General features: G+C 34.1%; 1 long non-coding RNA gene and 1 pseudogene across 1 annotated transcript; one reads left to right on the top strand and one right to left on the bottom strand.

Annotated features, from left to right (window-relative positions):
* Positions 1 to 591: 591 nt before the first annotated feature.
* LOC129313761 (protein LONG AFTER FAR-RED 3-like) lies at positions 592 to 11,773 on the top strand (annotated as a pseudogene).
* On the bottom strand, positions 2,879 to 4,733 carry LOC129313762 (uncharacterized). The gene is made up of 2 exons (XR_008594042.1): positions 3,542 to 4,733; positions 2,879 to 3,449 (listed from the first exon to the last, which is right to left on the bottom strand). It is a non-coding gene; the product is annotated as an uncharacterized LOC129313762 (long non-coding RNA).
* Positions 11,774 to 18,998: the final 7,225 nt, after the last annotated feature.

Raw genomic sequence — 18,998 nt, 5'->3', positions numbered from 1 at the left:
TTTAAATTAAGGCCAAATTTTTTTATAATTTTTATGAGATGTCGAGCTTGTATTGAAATAAAATTATAAAACAAAATGACTAAAATATCCATGTTCTAATATGTCGCAATGAAGTAAAATAACATAAGGGAGTTAACAAGTAAATTAAAGTAAAATTATTAACAAATAATGTAATTGACTTTATGACTAACAGCTTAACAAGTAATAAATTTAACTCACTATATGGACTTCATGCTAGTTATAACATACTAGACATAACAAGTAACAAAAAAGAATTTAACAAGTAAAATAAAGCTTTTAATAAATAATATAATTAATTTTATAAGTTCTGATAATGATTTAACAAGTTAGGAATTTAAATCGTCGCTTAAACTTCTATTATTAATCAGTTATATTACTTATTAAATGATTTAATTTACTTATTAATTTTCTTACATTATTATGCTACAATATAATGAGAAGGATGTTTTAGTGATTTTACTTTATAATTTTGTTCAATTCAGCCAAAATATGTAACATTTATGGTCATGAAATTTTCCCTATTTAAAAAGAGGAAGAAACAAAAATAAGAAGAGAAAAGAAAACGAAACCGGGAAGGGAAACGGTGAAAGCTGAACCAAGACACGGCTTTGTGCTTCCTGCTTAACTACCGTCTTGCCTGGCATGAACATTCGCGTGCTTCTGTCGGCTTCAATTGTCCTCGTCCTGGCCATTTCGTCTCTTCCTCTTGTTGACCCCAAATGTATTGCAATCCCAACTTCCACCTCGCTTCAATTCGTCAGTCACACTCACACCCACTAATCGCACTTGTATGCGCTGACATTTAATATAATTCATGAGAAGTCAGTCATTTAATGTTCTGAATGTTGCAGATTTTCTCAGTTGGAGGTCCCCATTGTCTCCAGTAGCAGATTTGATTGTAAGAAATGGGGTCATATATACGAGCGATGACTCTCTCCTGTTTGCGGATTCCATGGCTGTGGGTAATGGAAGGGTTCTTCGTGTTGGGAATTATTCACTTATTCAGGTTCCTCGTATTTCACGTTCTTATTTGTGGAAATAGTAAGTTTGTTTAAACAGTGTTGTAATTTTTACTTGTGCACTTCAGTTGTTGCTGTCCCTAGATGTGTTGAAAAAACTGTATGTAGGAGCTGGCAGATTATAGAACGAAAGAGCTGGATCTTGGGGGAAAGATTGTGATTCCTGGTTTTATTGGTTCCCACGCGCATTTCATCAATGGTGGACTACAGGTTCTATAGAAGCCCATTAGAATGCTTTCACTCCCGCTTTCTTTACGGGCTGTTTTCTGTCAAGTTTTCTCATGAACTTTCTTATCGTGGTCTTTCACTGCCAATAGAATTTGTTTAAGACGCTGTCTTTGAATCTTCAAAATAGCTAATCTTTTAGTGTTCAATGCCGTTAGAACTTCATTTGCTAATTTGAATCATGAATATTCTTACGGGGTATTTGTTAGAATTTGCTTTTATGGTTCTATAGTTGTTCAAATCCAATATGTCAAAAATATTCCATTTTGCAACGGTCTAAGAGGTCAGTGCGTGCGTGCGTGATATATTGGCTACCTATCGATCAGATGTTGGTCTGAATTGCGTTCCAAAATCAAGTTTGTTTTGGATCAATCTTGGATGTTGTGGACTAGGAGTTTTGGCATCTAACCGATGTCTGTCTTCTGCTTGAATTCTATTGCTATTTCATTAGCTGAAGTATCCCTTATGTTTGTGAACCTAGTCTTTGTTCCCTGTTTTAAAATACTACCAGTTGGATACAGATGGCACAGGTGGAACTGAGAGGTGTGAACAAAAAGGACGATTTTATTGAAAGGATCAAAGATGCAGTAAAAGTTAAGTCTTAAGGTATTGTGTGCTTGTTTCCTAATTTTAGGAAGTTAGTATAGATGAAACTATTTCCATGAAGATGACCATAATTGTCCATTTATTGTTGAAGTTTGAGCTCCAATGCAAAATGGTTTGCAATTTTGAAAATTGTTTTAGAAGAATCTAAAGCAAAAATGTCATCTAAATTTAAAATTACTGCAAGTAAACAACATTTAAAATGGTTGCAGTTTCACTGTTATGTGACATCTATTAAATCTCATTTCATTAATTATTGGTCTGTTACATGTTGAGCCTAATTTTGGCCATTTAATTTTGGTTAGAATTATATTAAATTTGACTCTAGAAAGCTTTAGTTGCTTCTGTTAAAGTTGGAACCACTTAATAAGCCTTTAAAGGGTTATCTTTCTTCTTTCTTGTGTAATAATACAATAATTAGAGGCTTAAATCAAGATTTGAAGTCTACATGCGTATGTTCATCAAGCAAGAATATATTATATGGAATGGTTTCATAAATGAATTTGCTTCCCAATTAATGTACAATCTATTGAGATTGTTCATTTTGTGTGCAAATAAAGGCTCCAAACAGGGTTCCTGGATTTTGGGTGGTGGATGGAACTATGATCTGTGGGGAGGAGATATTCCCATTGCCTCTTGGATTGATGATTTTACACAAAACAATCCTGTGAGTCATATCTTCTGTTATGCTTCGTCTCATTTGAACACTGCATTGTAGTCCTATTCAAAATATACAACAGGTTTGGCTATCAAGAACGGACGGTCACATGGGATTGGCTAACTCAATGGCACAAAGTTGACTGGGATTATGAAGTTTTCAAAAGATTCACAAGGAGGAACCATAATGAGAACTGCTAATGGAGGTAATGATTTATTATTTTGTATGTAAAGCTTTTCTTTTCCATTCTAGTAGATTCTGTGTTAGATGTTTGTAATTTTAGTGTACATGGATATAGAAGAAGGTAGCTAGAGAAAAGAACAGAGAAGGTGATACATGGGAATTAGGAATATAAGAGTAATTTGAGTATTTAGTATATCTCTATAAATAGGCATTTAGGTTGTAATGGGTTATTATGAATGAAATTAATCTCTCTCTCTGTTCTTCTTCTGCCTCTCCTCTTGCCTCCTTTTTCTCTTCTACCTCTATCAAAGGTATCAGAGCCTCCTCTTTGGCCATGGAGGAGCCGTTGGAGATTCGATCCTCCGGTCGTAGAGGTGAACTAGAGCACTGCCTTGATTTTAAGCAATCTATGTCTCACATTTCACAACAGATGAATGAAATATCGGCTAAGCTCACTCTACTTGTCAACCAGCACTTGTATCCTCCTTCGACAATGACGACATCTGTGTCTACTACCACCATTCCTCCTCCACCTTCAGTCACCAGAAAAACGATCCTCATAGCAGTCACAGAGTTAGGACAGCTGAAGCACGTTTCATCTGTGACTGAATATGCACAGCAATTCCGAGAAATCTTACCGTATGCACACCTTCCAAAGTCCACCGCCATCAAGGTCTTCATCAACGGACTTCAGCCTGAACTCCAGAGATTTGTCCAAGGCTTCAATCTAAATAGTTTAGCTAGCACCATATATATGGTGGATTTTCATGAGAAGTATAGCCAGAAGGGGAAGCAAGACACAGAGAATGATGGTTCAACAAATGTAACTAACCTGGATAATGACTTTGTCGAAGATGAAAAAGACGAACACAAAACTGTAGAGAAGGAGTTCACGATTCAAGAAGCTACCGATGAAAAATTTAAACAATCAGAGCCAGCAAAGTCTACATGCATAGAAGATGCGACAATAATGGAAAACTCGGTGTTTGAGGAATGTGATTTTGTCAAGAAAGATGTGCATTCAACAACACTCATTAGCTCCCTAAATCAAGAATCAGGACAGTGTCTGGTATTAACGAGCCCATCTACACCCATCAACTCAAAGCAGTTGGAGCAGCCGATGCCTCCGACCTACTTAACAAGAGATTTTTGCACTATGCTTCCATCATCAATTTTTGGGCCTTCTCTTCTTAGTATTTCAGTCGGTTTTTTCACCACTTGCTATTATGCGCCTTACACAAGGTAAGCAATCATCATCTAATTTCCGAAATAGAGCACAAAGATTCCTCAACGATTCCAATGGCAGCGGTGGAGTCTCCCTTCCGCATCGGAAACTCGACACCTACAGTTGAGTTCTCAGACAATTCAACATCAGTGGCAAGATACTTCAGATTTCCTTCAGAAAATCTCATCAAACTCATGTCGTTGGTCCTCTGTTGTGTCTTCGTCATCGGTGGAGTTCTAACCATTATACTGCAAAAGAATTCTTGATCGGACGTCGAAGGCGATACAGAGCAGAATCGGGCAGAAATGTTGTTTTTGGTGTCGAGTCAAGCTCACCAATACTCACGCCTTCGAGATCTTCTCTTCTTAGGTTCAATGGTGCCACAATGTTCACCGTCCTGAGTGCATCTCCAAAATCTTCCACATGCTGTCGCTGCTTGATTGGGTTCACTACCTCTCCAAAACTTCTTGGGTCGGGTAGGGCTGTTGAAGACATTGGGTCGAGTGGTGTTCGCAAAGAGATTACGGAATTCGGGTTTTTCGGATTTTCTCTTGGGTCCGAGATCTCTCTGCTGAGTGAAATGAATAGGACGAGTATATAGGGTCATCAAAGTGGTGTGGATGTTTGGGGAAATGGGTTTTGGATCTCTAATTTAGATACGCATACAAGCTTCGCGCGTTCGGATGTTGTGGATCGTGGATTTTCTTTCAAGTTTTTGGAATCTTCTTTGGTGCGGAGGACATGCATTTACTCTGCGTTTCCACGATCAGGTTGCTCCATGCTGCTACTGCCAGGTGTATTCCAGATTTCCTCCGATTGTACCCCACGTGACAGCAAGGGTAATGAAAAAGCATTTAATTTACTTTGGGTGACTAAAGGCAACGAAATTGGGCCTTCCCAAAATGATCCAATAGTGCAAATATCTTTGACTAGTAATTGGAAGCTTGACGTGGGCCTCTGGACAAGTATGCTTCAATGCCAATATATGGGATCCGTTGTTTCAAGTATGATTCAAATGCAATTATGGGCATTTTTACAACATTGTAGCTGCTCAAGTGCCTTCCATGAGTTATATCCCAACAATTCTAAAGTGGGCTTAACCTATAATCAAGAGGAGCTTTGTGAAGTTGGGCTGAAAATGGGCTTATGGTGGGTGAAGTATGGACCTGTTATACAATTATGGATCCTCTACTCGTTGGTTTTTGGAATAAACAATTTTATATGGAGGGTGACAATGAACTTCTATATTGAAGGAAAACTGCAGAAAATCTGGACTTTTGATGTTCATTAATTTTGTTTTTCAATTTTTTTCCCCCTCCAAGCTATAGTAACTTCGGGTCTAGTTTGCAAAAAAAAAAAAAAAAAAGAAGTCCTATTTTAAATATATGTTTAATTTTCTGTTTTTGTACTGATCCTTGAGGTCAAGGATCTCTTTTAGGAGGAAGTATATTGATACATGAAAATTAAGAATATAAGGGTAATTTGGGTATTTAGTATATTCTCTATAAATAGGGCTTTAGGTTGTAATGGGTTATTATGAATGAAATTAATCTCTCTCTTTCTCTCTGCTCTTCTTCTGCCTCTCCTGTTTCTCCCTCTTTCTCTTCTACCTCTATCAGAAGGGTTGAGAGAAGAAGAGAGACGAGAGGCTAGAGAGGGAAGAGATAAAAGAGAGATGAGGACTTATGAATAATTCCAAAATCTATTGATTTGTCTACAACAACAATACAATTGAATATAAAAGTATTTATAGGATCCCAAATACCCCCAACGGCTATTAATTAACGGTTATAACTAACTAATTAATGTTAGAATTAAAAAAACATAGCATTTTGCCCTTGTAAAAGAGCAGTAAAGTGTGATGATCTATTAATCAGGAAAGTGCAGAGCTTGCTGGAAAATAAAAAGTTACCCTGTGATGTCCCGTCATTTTGTTTCTTTGTCCTACTGAGAAACTATGCATACTGTGACCACATGAATCTCAAAAATTGGTAACTTGAATAATGAACTCAAGTTATTGCATTTTAATGATGTTTTGGGAGTCATGTGACTATCAGAGTTGGGAAATTAAAGCATATGAGTCTTGTTACCATTTTAATCCAAATGTTTCACTGGTTTTCTCCTTGGCAAGTTATTACTCTCCTGTTTGACAGTCTTCTTAATGTATAACGTATTTGTTAATGTTCATGCTGCATATTTTAGTGTCTTTATCTTGTCAATTCATGAATTTATCCCAATTTTAGTGCTGTAAATTTTATTTCAAGAATATTTGTCATTTAATACCATGTTATTACAGATTATTGCATTGAATTGTTGTTACCTTGCAGAAACAACTGGATTGCTGATTGATTCTGCAAGGAAACTTATTGTCTCCCACATTCCAGAAGATTCAGCTGATGACAGGAGAGAAGCATTGCTTAGAGCAAGCAATCTTGCATTGGCAAGGGGAATGACAACGGTTGTTGACATGGGAAGATATCTTCCAGGGGGGTAACCAGATCTTTCTTGGGAGGATTTTTCAGGTTTTATTGTAGTTTTTCAATAGTGTAACTATTTCCCATAAAGGAAAGACTGTTGAAAACTTTATAAAAATGGAATTAACATGCAGCTATGCTGTACTGAATACTGAGCTATGCTTCAGAAAACATGATGATTAATCCATTCAAATGCAGCAAAACACAATGGATTGAAGTTTATGAGACATCTAGATTCTTGCATAATTTTACTTGCACAATACCTTGAGCTGGTAAAGAAATATCTTTTTACCAGTGGAGAAAAGAAGAAACATGAGGTGATACTATATCTAAAGATCTTTAGCGTGGGATGACCTTAATGAATTTTTTTTCTTTTTTCTTAATTTTTTTGGGTAAATTTTGCAGATGTCTATCAATGGGCAGATTCATTGTTGAAAATGAAAGTTCGAGTTTATCTATTTTTTCCATTGGAGACATGGTCACGTTTAGCTGTATGATTCTATTCTCACTTGTACTTAAAGCTTGTTCAATCCTATGTTTAGGATTAGAATTCATGGTTGTATGCTCTTTTGTAAGTCCTCAAAGAGGTTCTGCTAGTTCTCATCATCCTCCACCACATGCAGTATAGATTGCAGAGGTTTGTAATTCTAAAGAATGGCAGCTGAAGTTCCTCAGAATAATATAGATATTACACGATGCTGTTTTGGCACAGCCATGATGTATATGTACTATGTGCCTTATTGTCTCCTTCGTTTTATCCACCTTCTACCAGAGTTTATTCCTCCTTTTGTATTAATTTAAGAATCAATTGAATCTTTGCATTTTTTTTCCCATGCTCGATACATTTATTAGTTTTCTGTTAAATTCGTCTGCTTGTACTAACTTACATTTAAATGAACTTCATTACTCATTGTTATCTGAAGTCTCAATTTTCCTGCACAGGATCTTATTAACAAAACAGGCCATGCCCTGAGCCAATGGTTATACTTGGGTGGTGTCAAAGCGTTTGCTGATGGGTCTTTGGGTTGCAGTAGTGCGTTATTGTATGAGGTGAGAACTGAGTTTTCAAAATTTTCCATATACCGTTTCCATTAACCAAGAATATGCATTTTAAGATGTACCTTTACTGTTGAAAATCTAGCACCTGGCTTTACCCTGCTCAGTAAGTCCTGTATTTGTGATTGCTTAGCATGATATTTCAAACTTCGTAGCCGTACATTGATGGGCCTGATAACTATGGCCTGCAAGTGACGGATGCTGAAGTTCTTCTCAATTTGACCTTGAAATCAGATCTGTCTGGTCTTCAGGTGCTTTATTCTTTTTGTTATGACAAACCTTATTATCAGTTCATATGAAAGCTTAGTTACTGGCTGGAAGCTTTGCTTTTATTTTGTTTTAGGTTGCAATTTATGCTATAGGGGACAAAGCAAATGACCTGATCTTGGATTTGTATAGTTTAGTAGCTTCTACGAATGGAATGAGAGACCGAAGATTCAGGGTATTGCTTTCACTAGATCATGAAAATAAAAAAATAATTTGTAGTTTACTCATTGCAAGTCGAGGATTTGGTAGCTTTAACTATATATTCATTCTATATGTTTTAATATGCTTACCATGAAGCAACTGAACCTCTATTTTCAGATTGAACATGCCAAACATTTGGCATCTGGAACTCCCAGTCGATTTGGCAAACAAGGAGTCATTGCATCTGTACACTTTTTTTTTTTTAACAATCATCTTGTGGGCTTTTTGTTTGTTTATTTACTTGCTTGTTTTAGTAAAATAGGACAAATAAGTTGTAAGATTACTGGAATGGCCACAGACACTAATTAAAATGAGGTCTGAGTAGCTATTTTCGCTTCTTTCTGGCATCCTATCTTTAATATGCTATCCAATTTTACTGTTTCTTTGGAAATCAATTTGACCGTCCTACAAATATTTAGAGCATAAAAGTAAAAGTAAATTAAGGTGACAAATAGAAGCATATCTCGGGCGGAGAGTCAGCATTGTTTAGGTGACATAAAAGGAAATCAGACCTAGTTTAAGTTAAATGTTTTAGCCAATGTCTACTTTAGTATTGTTTAGGTGATATAAAAGGAAAATAGACCTCGCCGAAGTTAAATGTTTTAGCCAATGTCTACTTTCCAAATCTACATTTAGATTTAGTCCTTAAAGCTGCATAATGGCAGCTCTTGAGCAAAAACTGTTACGAACTACAATTCTATATTTCAGGTTCAATAAAAATACTATGCGACAATTAAGCCGCAATGAGCATTGTAAGATTGATATTCCAATAACCCAGTTTGATGCTCACTTATCCAAGCTGGGAATGATTGATATATATATTTCCCAGCTTGGCGGGGGAATATGGAAGTGTTGAAGTTTTACTTTATTTTTTGTAGATGTAAATAGATTGGAATTACCATCTAACTCTTCCTGATCAATTTTCTACTGAAACAGATGCTTCTTGACTCTTGAGATTGCTAATCAAGTATGTTCATTCCTTTCTTTGAAAAAAATGATATTTTAAAATGCAGAATTCAGAACTCACAACACCCTTTTTCATTTCATTACTCTGTACCCCAAAATCGTGGTTGCCTTGTTTCTTTTCATCCATTTGGCTTATTAACATCTTGACCTTAAAGAGGCGTAATATAAACCTTTAATATGGATTGTATCCTCTCCTTAAGCAGTATGTTGACAAGGTTTTTTTCCCCACTTCATGTTAACTAATCAACAGCCAGATCACATATTAGATGATGCTGAATCTGCTGGCAGAAAGCTTGGCAACGATAGGGCTGAAAGGGAGTCGTATTTATTCAAGTCACTCTTAGATGGCAATGCATTGCTGGCATTTGGTTCTGACTGGCCAGTAAGTACGGGGCGTCCATTAACCTCCCATAGCTATGCACATGTTCCCTTTCCTTGTAGCACAGTATTTATTTTAGGACTTTACAAACTAATGTCTATATATTTTGCAGGTGGCAGACATAAATCCCTTGAATGGTATTAAGACAGCGTTGACAAGAAGGCCTCCCACTTGGGAAAAATCATGGATTCCATCAGAGTGCATTTCAGTAGAGGATGCAATAAAGGGGTAAGCAGCAGTTGAAGCACTGTAGTTCTGAAAATTTTATATGGCTTGTTGATATGTTACCTCTATTTCATCTGGTTTACATGAGCAGTAGATTTTTCTTTTTTTTTTCCCCCGTTTTATTATTAATATAGATTGCCATAGTTATGACTAATCAATTCAAGCGAGTTTCAACATGCTTGTGCTTGTTTGATTAATTTCAAATTGGTAGAGTGGTGTTCTATGGTATCAATTATGTTATGACTTGGAATCGATCTCCCGATTGCTTAAAAGAGTTTAGGACAACCAAATGATATAATGCTTCATAGAGAGTGGAATTTAGATGGGCATGAAACGAAGCTTTTTTAATGATGATTTCTTATACACGAGGCTTTCGGATTACGCACTCAACTGTATATAACTGCATCTTCAAAGACAATGTTCTATCTAGCACTATTTCCTCTATGAATAAGTACGTTAGATGTGCTTTTCATTAAAACTAACTTCTGATATGTATACACGCCTGTTTATGATTGGTCCGGTCTACTTTTACATTTGGTTGTCCAATTCTATTGGATGATTTTTCTTTCTAGCAATAGAAATACTCTAATGGGCCGTTGATTAGAATTAACTATCTCTTAAACAGCTAGCTTTATTGACAGTGTTTCTTCTTCCCTTTTGTGACTGAAACCAAATTACTTAATTTTCAGGACGTGATTGGAGACTCTAACTAACAATCACCTTGATAGGTACACCATTTCTGCTGCTCGTGCTAGCTTCCTTGAAAATCATGTGGGTTCCTTGTCTGCAGGAAAATTCTCAGATTTTGTCATATTATCTGCTGATTCATGGAAAGGATTTGCTGAAGAAGCATCTGCATCAGTTGAGGCAACATATTTTTCTGGTATTCAGGCATATCCTTGAAAACTACAATGCTCGGTCTCTTTTGATAAGTTCAACTCTTAGTTCTATAAAAATACGCGTAACGAGTTAGCGTCTTCCAGATCAATTATGAATGTTAAATACTTTTCGATAGGTGGATAAAGGTCTTTCATTTATTTTATTATTTTTGTGCCCCTTTTATCTAAAGTATTTTTACAATTGAGGGAGTGAGGGGTTGGTTAACTTCGTCACCTTCGTTTGAGAATCTTCAGGGACATCCTCTTCATATTTTGGTCTTGAATCCGCATGCACTTCTTGAGGCTCCTCCGGAATTTCTCCATGATCTACAAAATTCTCCTCATTATCGTCATCTAGATTTTTCTTTGGATCCTCTTCCTCAAAGGATTCCTCTTTAGGATTGGAGTCCTCTTCTAGAGGTTCCTCTTCAGCATCAAAGTCCTTTTCAAAAGGTTCTTCTTCAATATCAGAGTCCTCGCTGAAAGGTTCATATTATAGTTTAGAATCATCCTCATTAAGAGGTTCATATTTTGGTTTAGGATCATCTAGATACTCTATATTTACAAAAAAATTTTCAATTTTTAGTGCTCTTGGAAGCGACTTGCTTCATTTTTACTTGAAACAAATAATAATATTAATTTTAGAAAAAATTAGGGTTTAGTGAAAACCAAACAAAACGCTATGCATCCAAGATATGGTACAACATTCTCCCTTCTTATATTTTTTCTAAAATTGATATTATTTTTTCTTTTAGGTAAAAATCAAGCAAGAGGCTTCTAGTAGTATTGAATGAAATTTTTTTCATAAATGTAGAATATCTAGATGATCCTAAAGCAAGAGTCAAGATGAATCGTCTAAGGAAGAAGACTCTGATTCTAAAGAAGAACCTTTTGAGAAAAGGACTCTAATCTTGAAAAGGAACCTTTAGAGGAAGGGGACTATGATCTTGAAGAGGAACCTTTTGAGGAAGAGGATTCTAATCTTGAAGAGGAATCTTTTGAGAAAAAGGACCCAGATGAATTTTTTGAGGAGAATCCTAATAAAGATCACAAAGAAATTCCAAATTAGCCACAAGAAGTATACACAAATTCATGACAAATATATGAAGATGATGTTTCTACAAATCCTCAAAATAAAATTGATGAAGTTAACCAATCACTCATGCCTTTTGTTGTTAAAAATTTAATTAAAAGGGACAAAGAAAAAGATAAAACGAATGAAATCAAGTTATCAAAAAGTATTCAACATTGAAGATGAGTTTTTTTTAATATTTTCCACATATTTTGTTGGCTTTTTCCTCTTGGAGGCAACTAGCTTTTGTAACAATTTAGATCTACATGGAGAGGAGAAAAAAATTAGTATCAAATTAGAGGAAAATTCGTCCTTTTTAAATAAAATAGTGTGAATACATGGAAGAATGGACTAATGATATATGTGTGTGTGTGTGTGGCAAGAAAGATGGCTGAATGAGAAAGATGAACGTGAATGCAAAGATGGGATGGAATATAAGGATATAACTTGTTAGATGAATTAGGCTCTGCCAAATGATAAGGAAGCTCACACGAAGAATTTCTATTATACTTGAGATCTCAAATGAGGAATTTTCAATGCTACAATTACTCGAAAAATTGCGTGGTATTCAATCTAAAACACCGGAAAGGCAAGCAAAACTGACTAAAGAAATTGAAAAGTTCTCCTGTTCAACTTCTTTTGAATTTAATAGGTACATATAAGGGGTATTTATAGTCAAAGACTTTGACTCCAATTATGATTCTAATCATATAGGACTCTTAGAGAAGCCTAGTTTAACCCTAAAATGAAAATTCTAATTAATAACTTAAACGCAAAAGCCAATAATAGACTATTGCTTGATAGTGCCGTGAATACTACTGCCTCCAATAAAAAGATATCAGTGTATAACCAAAAATAATAATAATAATAATAATAAATGTTGCATACTTTAAAAAAATTACAAAATCATATAAATCGTAGAGGTACATACTTTTTTTGAGGAAAAACGACATTTAAAGGTTCTCTAACAGCATTGATTACACTTATACATCTTCAAATTTTGAAATTTAAAAAAGAGACTGTGGTCCTTGGTTGAAATTAAAATTTTTCAAAGTGAATTTTTTCAATATTCATCTTTCATATGTTATATACTTAAATTCTATTTTTTTAACAGGGTATATGAAAAAATTATCCCCTAAACTTTATATCTAGTTGCACCATAGACCCTGAACACTTTTGTGTTCTTCATTGTAACTTTTTGATCCATTTATGTAATTTTTTAAATCCTTTTCTATTATTTTTTGATCAACTAATAGTTGGAGTTTATTCCTATTGACTGCAGTAGTCAGATTGCACTGTTTTTAAAAATTGAGAGAACAATTAGCATAATAAACAAATTCTAAGTCTATGGTACTATTAGACTTAAAGTTTAGGGGATAATTTGCTCATATGCCCTTTTTAACACCTGTATTCCACATTTTTAGAACTTCTCTTCAGTAGTTTAATACTCAATTTTTCAATAGTAATCCTAAATGTTATTAATATTCATTTTTTCATATTTTTAACGCTTATCTTTTATTTTTTTCAGTAATGGAAATATGAAAGATGAGTATTGAGAATATCTAAGATAACTACTAAAAAGAAAAATGAAAAGCTAAGTGCTCATATGTAAAACATGGATACTGAAAATACAGAATATAAGCATGAAAACAAATTAACTCAAAAAATTTTTTAATTTCAAGCAAGGACTATAACCCAAAATTTCAAGATCCTTAAATGTAATTAATGTGCTTATGGGTATTTAAATGTCATTTTCTATTTTTAAATTTGACTATAGATTTGATAGATATATATATTTTTAATTTTTGTTTAGATATGTGTGTGTGTGTATAAACAAAATTTTCTTCTTAATACCTGCCAACAATCATGATAGATGAATTTGTTTTGGTGAGTGGTGTAGGGAATCATATAAGAAGATCAGATAGATTCATTCAACCTTCCTTTCTACACTCCATGCCCATCTGAATTGGAGGTAGAGATTGAAAGAGAAGGCTCATTCACTTTGAATCACTTGGAGACATTCGAAATCAGTTGGAAGGCTGCATGTAGTGTAGAACTCAATGATAACAATAACAGTGGATTCAAAGTTACGCGGTACGTAAGAACTGCAATGGAACCTCTACTTGTGAACCACTTCGAAGAAGCAATTATGGATGATCTTTTTCTTCGTTACGAGTATATAATAGCTGATCGTATGGTGAAGGAAAAAACCGTGTTTGTCTTTCTGACCATATTTTTGACCAAAACAACTTGAAGAAGCCAGCATATATGTTTCTACAATATATTGGCTATGTGTATCGAATAAACTATCTATCAATCTTCATTTTTCATCATTTTGTCGTATTGTCTATTTGATTTTAATTGGTCTTGTCATGGTACTGATCGATTCAAAAGTCAATAGTTTGAACTATGATTAAAATAAATAGCTGTAATTAATATTAAACTAATTTATTTTTAATTTCATATATGTCAAATTATGTGAGATGATGTTATTTCCTGATCTAAATCATGAGGAAAAATTTGTGTAATATGTGAATTGTCTTGCATATTTTTTAAAAGAAGAAGTTGACATGTGTGTTAGGCTTACCTAAATATCAGGGTAATGGAAAAATGTTAGGCAGCTGCTGCCTCATATTTTGGAGGCACTATATTCACATGGTTTTGGTCATCTAGGAAAAAAAAAGCTATTTGATGATAATATCATTAGTGAGAACAAAAATGTCTTGACTAGTTTCTTTAGGCTTGTGTTAAACTTCATGTGGATAGTTCTGTCTTGATGAAATAGTGCTTGTGGTGGCGTCATTTGGCACCAAAATGGGGAATGATTTTGGGGTTATAGCTGTAAGCTCTCAATTGTTCCTCCTATCATAGTTGAAATTCTTGGAATCATCCAAGGTCTTAACCTGTGTTGGGTTCATGCTTCCAAAGACATTGATATTTTTTGTGATTGCATTGTGGCCGAGAACCTCATTTCTAGAGAATGTGATTTGTCTTGTCCTTTTAACGACATCATTGAAAAGCTTGTTTGCTTTATCATAGAGATTGGTCTCTAAATTTGCATCATTTCTATCATGATGTAATTATTGTTTGCTGTCAAGCATTATCGCAAGTGTACGGGTCATTATAAGTACTAAAATATTCTAGAGTTATCTTTCCCATGAGGCTTTAGGTAAAAGAGAGTTAAAAATTCATTATTAGACTTTTAATTAGGTTGAGCAAAATCAAGTATAATGTTTGTGTGAAAAGATGAAAATTCTATTAACATGGTAATTTAGAACAAATTAAGCTAATATTATGAATTCGACAGACAAGAATCTAGGATTATCTTTTCCATTTGTACTTCATAAGATTTAACTTATTTTCTCTCAAAATGACTTGTAATGAAAATATGTATTAGTCTAAGATTTTATTCTATTTGAAAAAGCTTTCTCAAGTCAAAATCAAATATATTTGTCAACACTAAAATTTCTCAGTCTCTTGAAAATGATTAGTTAAAATAATTTTTAAGCTCCAACCGTAATGTGATTGTGAAGGATTTATAAAATATCTCTATTTTACTAACAAACCATTCATTTATCTTAGTAAACGTCAAGTCCAACACTATTTTATCCAATTTCAACACCTAAATTGGTTTTCTCAAACACAACCCAAGTGAATACAATAATCTAAATGATGATCAAGTATTTAGAGGTATTAAGCAAAAGATAAAATAAACACAAATATATCCACTACTAGAAAAAGCCAGATTGGAGAGGACTTACGTATTCTCCTCTAAATAGTTCTATTAGTAAGGAATTTTGTGAGGAAATTTAATTTCCTCTCCACGAAATCATTTAGCAAGGAACTTTAGCAAGGAGTAACATGTTCCTATCTAATTTGCCTAGTTAGTGAGGAAAATTAGTGAGGAATATTATAGCCCTCTCTAAATGTTTAAATAGTGAGGAAATTAATGAGAAAATATGATTCTCTCTAATTAGCAAGGAATTGGTGAGGAATAGTTATTCCTCTCTAAAAAGTTAATAAAAAATAATAATTAAAAGCATTCTAACTTTGTATTTACATTTTTAAAAATGTACCTATTTTATCAAACTATTATTTTATACTATATTAATATATATAAAAAATATTTTCTAAAAATTTATAATGCCTTCTATATATTTGTTTTTAAATTATAAGATTTGTTATATAAAAAATATGTTTAAAAAAATTATTCCACCCATAATTTCATATACCTCCAATATATTTTTTTAGACCCAATGACATTCCCTCCATTTTTTCACACAAACTTAACCCTCTCATTTCATCGTGCGCTGCCAGGCTCCCACAGTCGACTTAATCATCGGCCACTCACTCAAACTACAAGCAAAGAGACACCGGCACTCAGGCAAGGATGTGCAGGGGAAAATGCCCAAGTGAATCACTCCATTGTACCTTATTTTGTCTTTGATCTAACCTCATTATTAATTTCATCTCCCAAATCTTCGAGATGCAGCAGTGTTGGTGGTGTGTTTGAGCTGCAGTTGCCATTGTCGTTCCAGTTGCCATGATCGTTCCAATTGCTAAAGGGAGAACTTCTCTTTCACTAGGTTTTCATATGATTCAAACTATTGTGTTGCTTGTTCCGTTCTTCCTAAGTGTCGATGAATTGTACTGTTCTTCCAACTGTTGCAATGAGATTTAATGCTTTGGTGTTAGTTTGGCTGTCGGCAATTCATTCCTATTCGCAAATCTTGAGTGCTTGGTTTTGATGTTTTGAGTCTCTTTATGCCTCTTGCTTTTCTTTATGCTGATGAAAATTTAAATTAAATAAAACTCCTCTTTTCTTTAATCTTAGTGTTGCCCCAAAGGTGTTCATAAAATTGTCTCGCCGAAATGAGCTCTTCTTTGTGTGTGGCAAATGGCAAACATAATCTCTAGATGTGTATCTTCCAATTGCACTGTGGAGTGGCTGGAAGTTTCCAAAATTCAGGTCCATTGTTGGTTCTCTTTTTTGGCATTTGAGGTTTGCCTTTATCATTTAAATCTATACGTAATCCAAAAGAGGAATTCCTTTCCTATAGTAATTTAGATTTAGACACGGAGCTTGCAATTGGCTGTGGTTCCACCTTTGATGCTAGTTAGCGGAGTTGTAATAATGTGTGTCAACTTGAGATGAATAGTATATCTTTGTTATAGTCTTTTTACATGAGTGATTTTGTGAAATGTCGTTTTGGAAAAGCATAAATTTGACAACATAACCTAGCAGTCTTAAAGGGTTATGTGATTAAAATTCTATTGGCAAATTTATAAAATGTTGTGCTCTTTTAGTCACTTTTGTTTATGGGTCAAAGGCCAATGGTTCTGTGAACTCTAGAGGGTTATGTTCATTGGTCGATAAAGTAACACACTGGATTTTGTACAAGACAAATCTGAAGTTTCCTATTCATTGGTCTTGGATATTTTCTGTTAAAATGATTCGATAAGCTTTATTGGTGTGATAGATTTCTTTTGGTGATAAAATATGTTCATGTGCACTGGGTATGCTGAGCATCTGCAAACTTGTTTATCTATTTTTTTGTGATTGTGGTTTATAAATTTTGAGATTTTCATATTCTCTTGACACTTCAGTTCAAGATGTTCTGCTGCATTATCTCGTTCTAATGACCAATTCACCAAAACTTAACATTAATCAAATCCTGTATTGTAGTATTGTTAAAATTGTCACGTGTTGGGTTTAGGCTGCCTGCAGATGGATGATTTGATGGTTGTATTGACATAATGCTACTCTGCGTAATTATGAAAGTTTTAAAATATTTATGAGGTATAACTTTGACATACATGTGAAAATTGTGTGGTTTGTGTTTACTAGCAGCATGTTGACTGCATACATAATTCTCTGAAGGGATGTAAAAATATTGAAATAAGAAATGAAATGTATGTGTTATACATCCATGGAATCTAAATTCTTAGTAGAGTTCCAATTTTAAACTTGACTAATCATTTCAACAAAATGAAAGCCATCTTCAAAATGATCATATGTTCTGACTAGTCCATATTAGTAAAAAGGGAGAGGGAGGAAGCTAGAATTATAATTGTTTATTATTATTGAGAAATAATTGTAGTAGAAACAGGCTTCAACACTGCCATTTCCTTTTCACCACGTTCTTCCTTCTCAAACTCACCTTCTTCAGTAATAGGAAGAGAAACCATTGAAGCCCAAGTGGTTTCCTTGTGCAAATCATAAAGTTACTATTATTTTCTAATGGGACTCTACTAGTTCGTGTGCTTTCTTCCATCATTTCATGATACAGTTCAATGACGCATTGTGCCCCACATTTTAGCAATTTTCATTACATATAAATATAATATAATCCCTCTATCATGTAGAATTTATTTTGAGAGTTATAGCACTTAGGCCTCACATTACTGACTTTTTTCTCTCACAGTATCACCATGTCTAGTATCATTCACTACAAAAAAGTCATGCTTTAGAGGTGTTTCATTTAAGGCGTTTGTAAGAAACGCTTCAAAAGGCCGTACAGTGGAGGCATTTTTTGACTGAAGGGGGCATTTTGTATGGAAACACCTTTATATAGGGGCGTTTTAATAAAAAAAGCCCCCTATGGGGGCGTTTGTAATTGCAAATGTACGGAAAACACCCTGATAGCACGTTTTCCGTACAAATGCCCCCGGGGGTGTTTGCAAACAGGGGGCATTTGTCCAACCCTTATATAAAGGCCGGCAAATGAAAATTTTCATTTGCCCGCCTTCTCCTCCCATCTAAGGTTGTCTATGTACCTAACATATTTTTTAATTTTGTTTCATAAAATTTTTATTCATTATTTAATTTATGATTATATGTATAAAAAATTTGCAGGTTGTTGGAATATTCTTCTCTTGATATTTTTGAAAAAACTTGTGAGTCCAAGTAAGTAAAATTTTTATGATTAAATTTATATTTTTTTAGCGGTTTTGTAATTTATCTTATTTTAATTATGTACTTGCTCATAATAAATATTTTGTTAATGGATGTGTATTTTTATTTTGATGATATTCAATTCCGTTAATTTTAATTGATGTTAGTTGAATGTTAATATTGAATTAAAATTTAGATAAAAATTGAAGTTATAAATCTTAAATTTTTAATGTGTAGCATTTATTGTTGTTAGGATATAAATCTTATAAAATTTAAATTTTTTCAGTGATGGATAGATCATGGATTAATATGCCTTAGACTTCTGAAACATATCTAAATGGATTAGAAACACTTTTAGATTTTGCATTATCACCTGGAGATGGAGTTGAACTCATTCTTTGTCTATGTCCAAAGTGTAATTTTAAAAAATGGCATAAGAGAAATGATGTTCGAGAGCACTTGGTGTTAAAACAATTCCCTCGAGGATACACATTTTGGGCAATGCATAGGGAGACACGTGATAGAGTAGATGAATGTGTAGATATCTCAGCAACTGCAGAAGCAAGAATTGAAATGTTATCTCTAGTGCAACAAGAAAATCCCATCGTTAATATAATTCATGATGCATTTGGAGTGCCACAAGAAACAATT

This window comes from Prosopis cineraria, unplaced genomic scaffold, assembly GCF_029017545.1.
Source record: "Prosopis cineraria cultivar Desert tree isolate PC_DT_omini unplaced genomic scaffold, ASM2901754v1 PC6, whole genome shotgun sequence".
NCBI classification, from domain to species: domain Eukaryota; kingdom Viridiplantae; phylum Streptophyta; class Magnoliopsida; order Fabales; family Fabaceae; genus Prosopis; species Prosopis cineraria.
The sequence above is the reverse complement of the archived record's forward strand: the minus strand, read 5'-3'. Positions and strand labels throughout refer to the sequence as shown.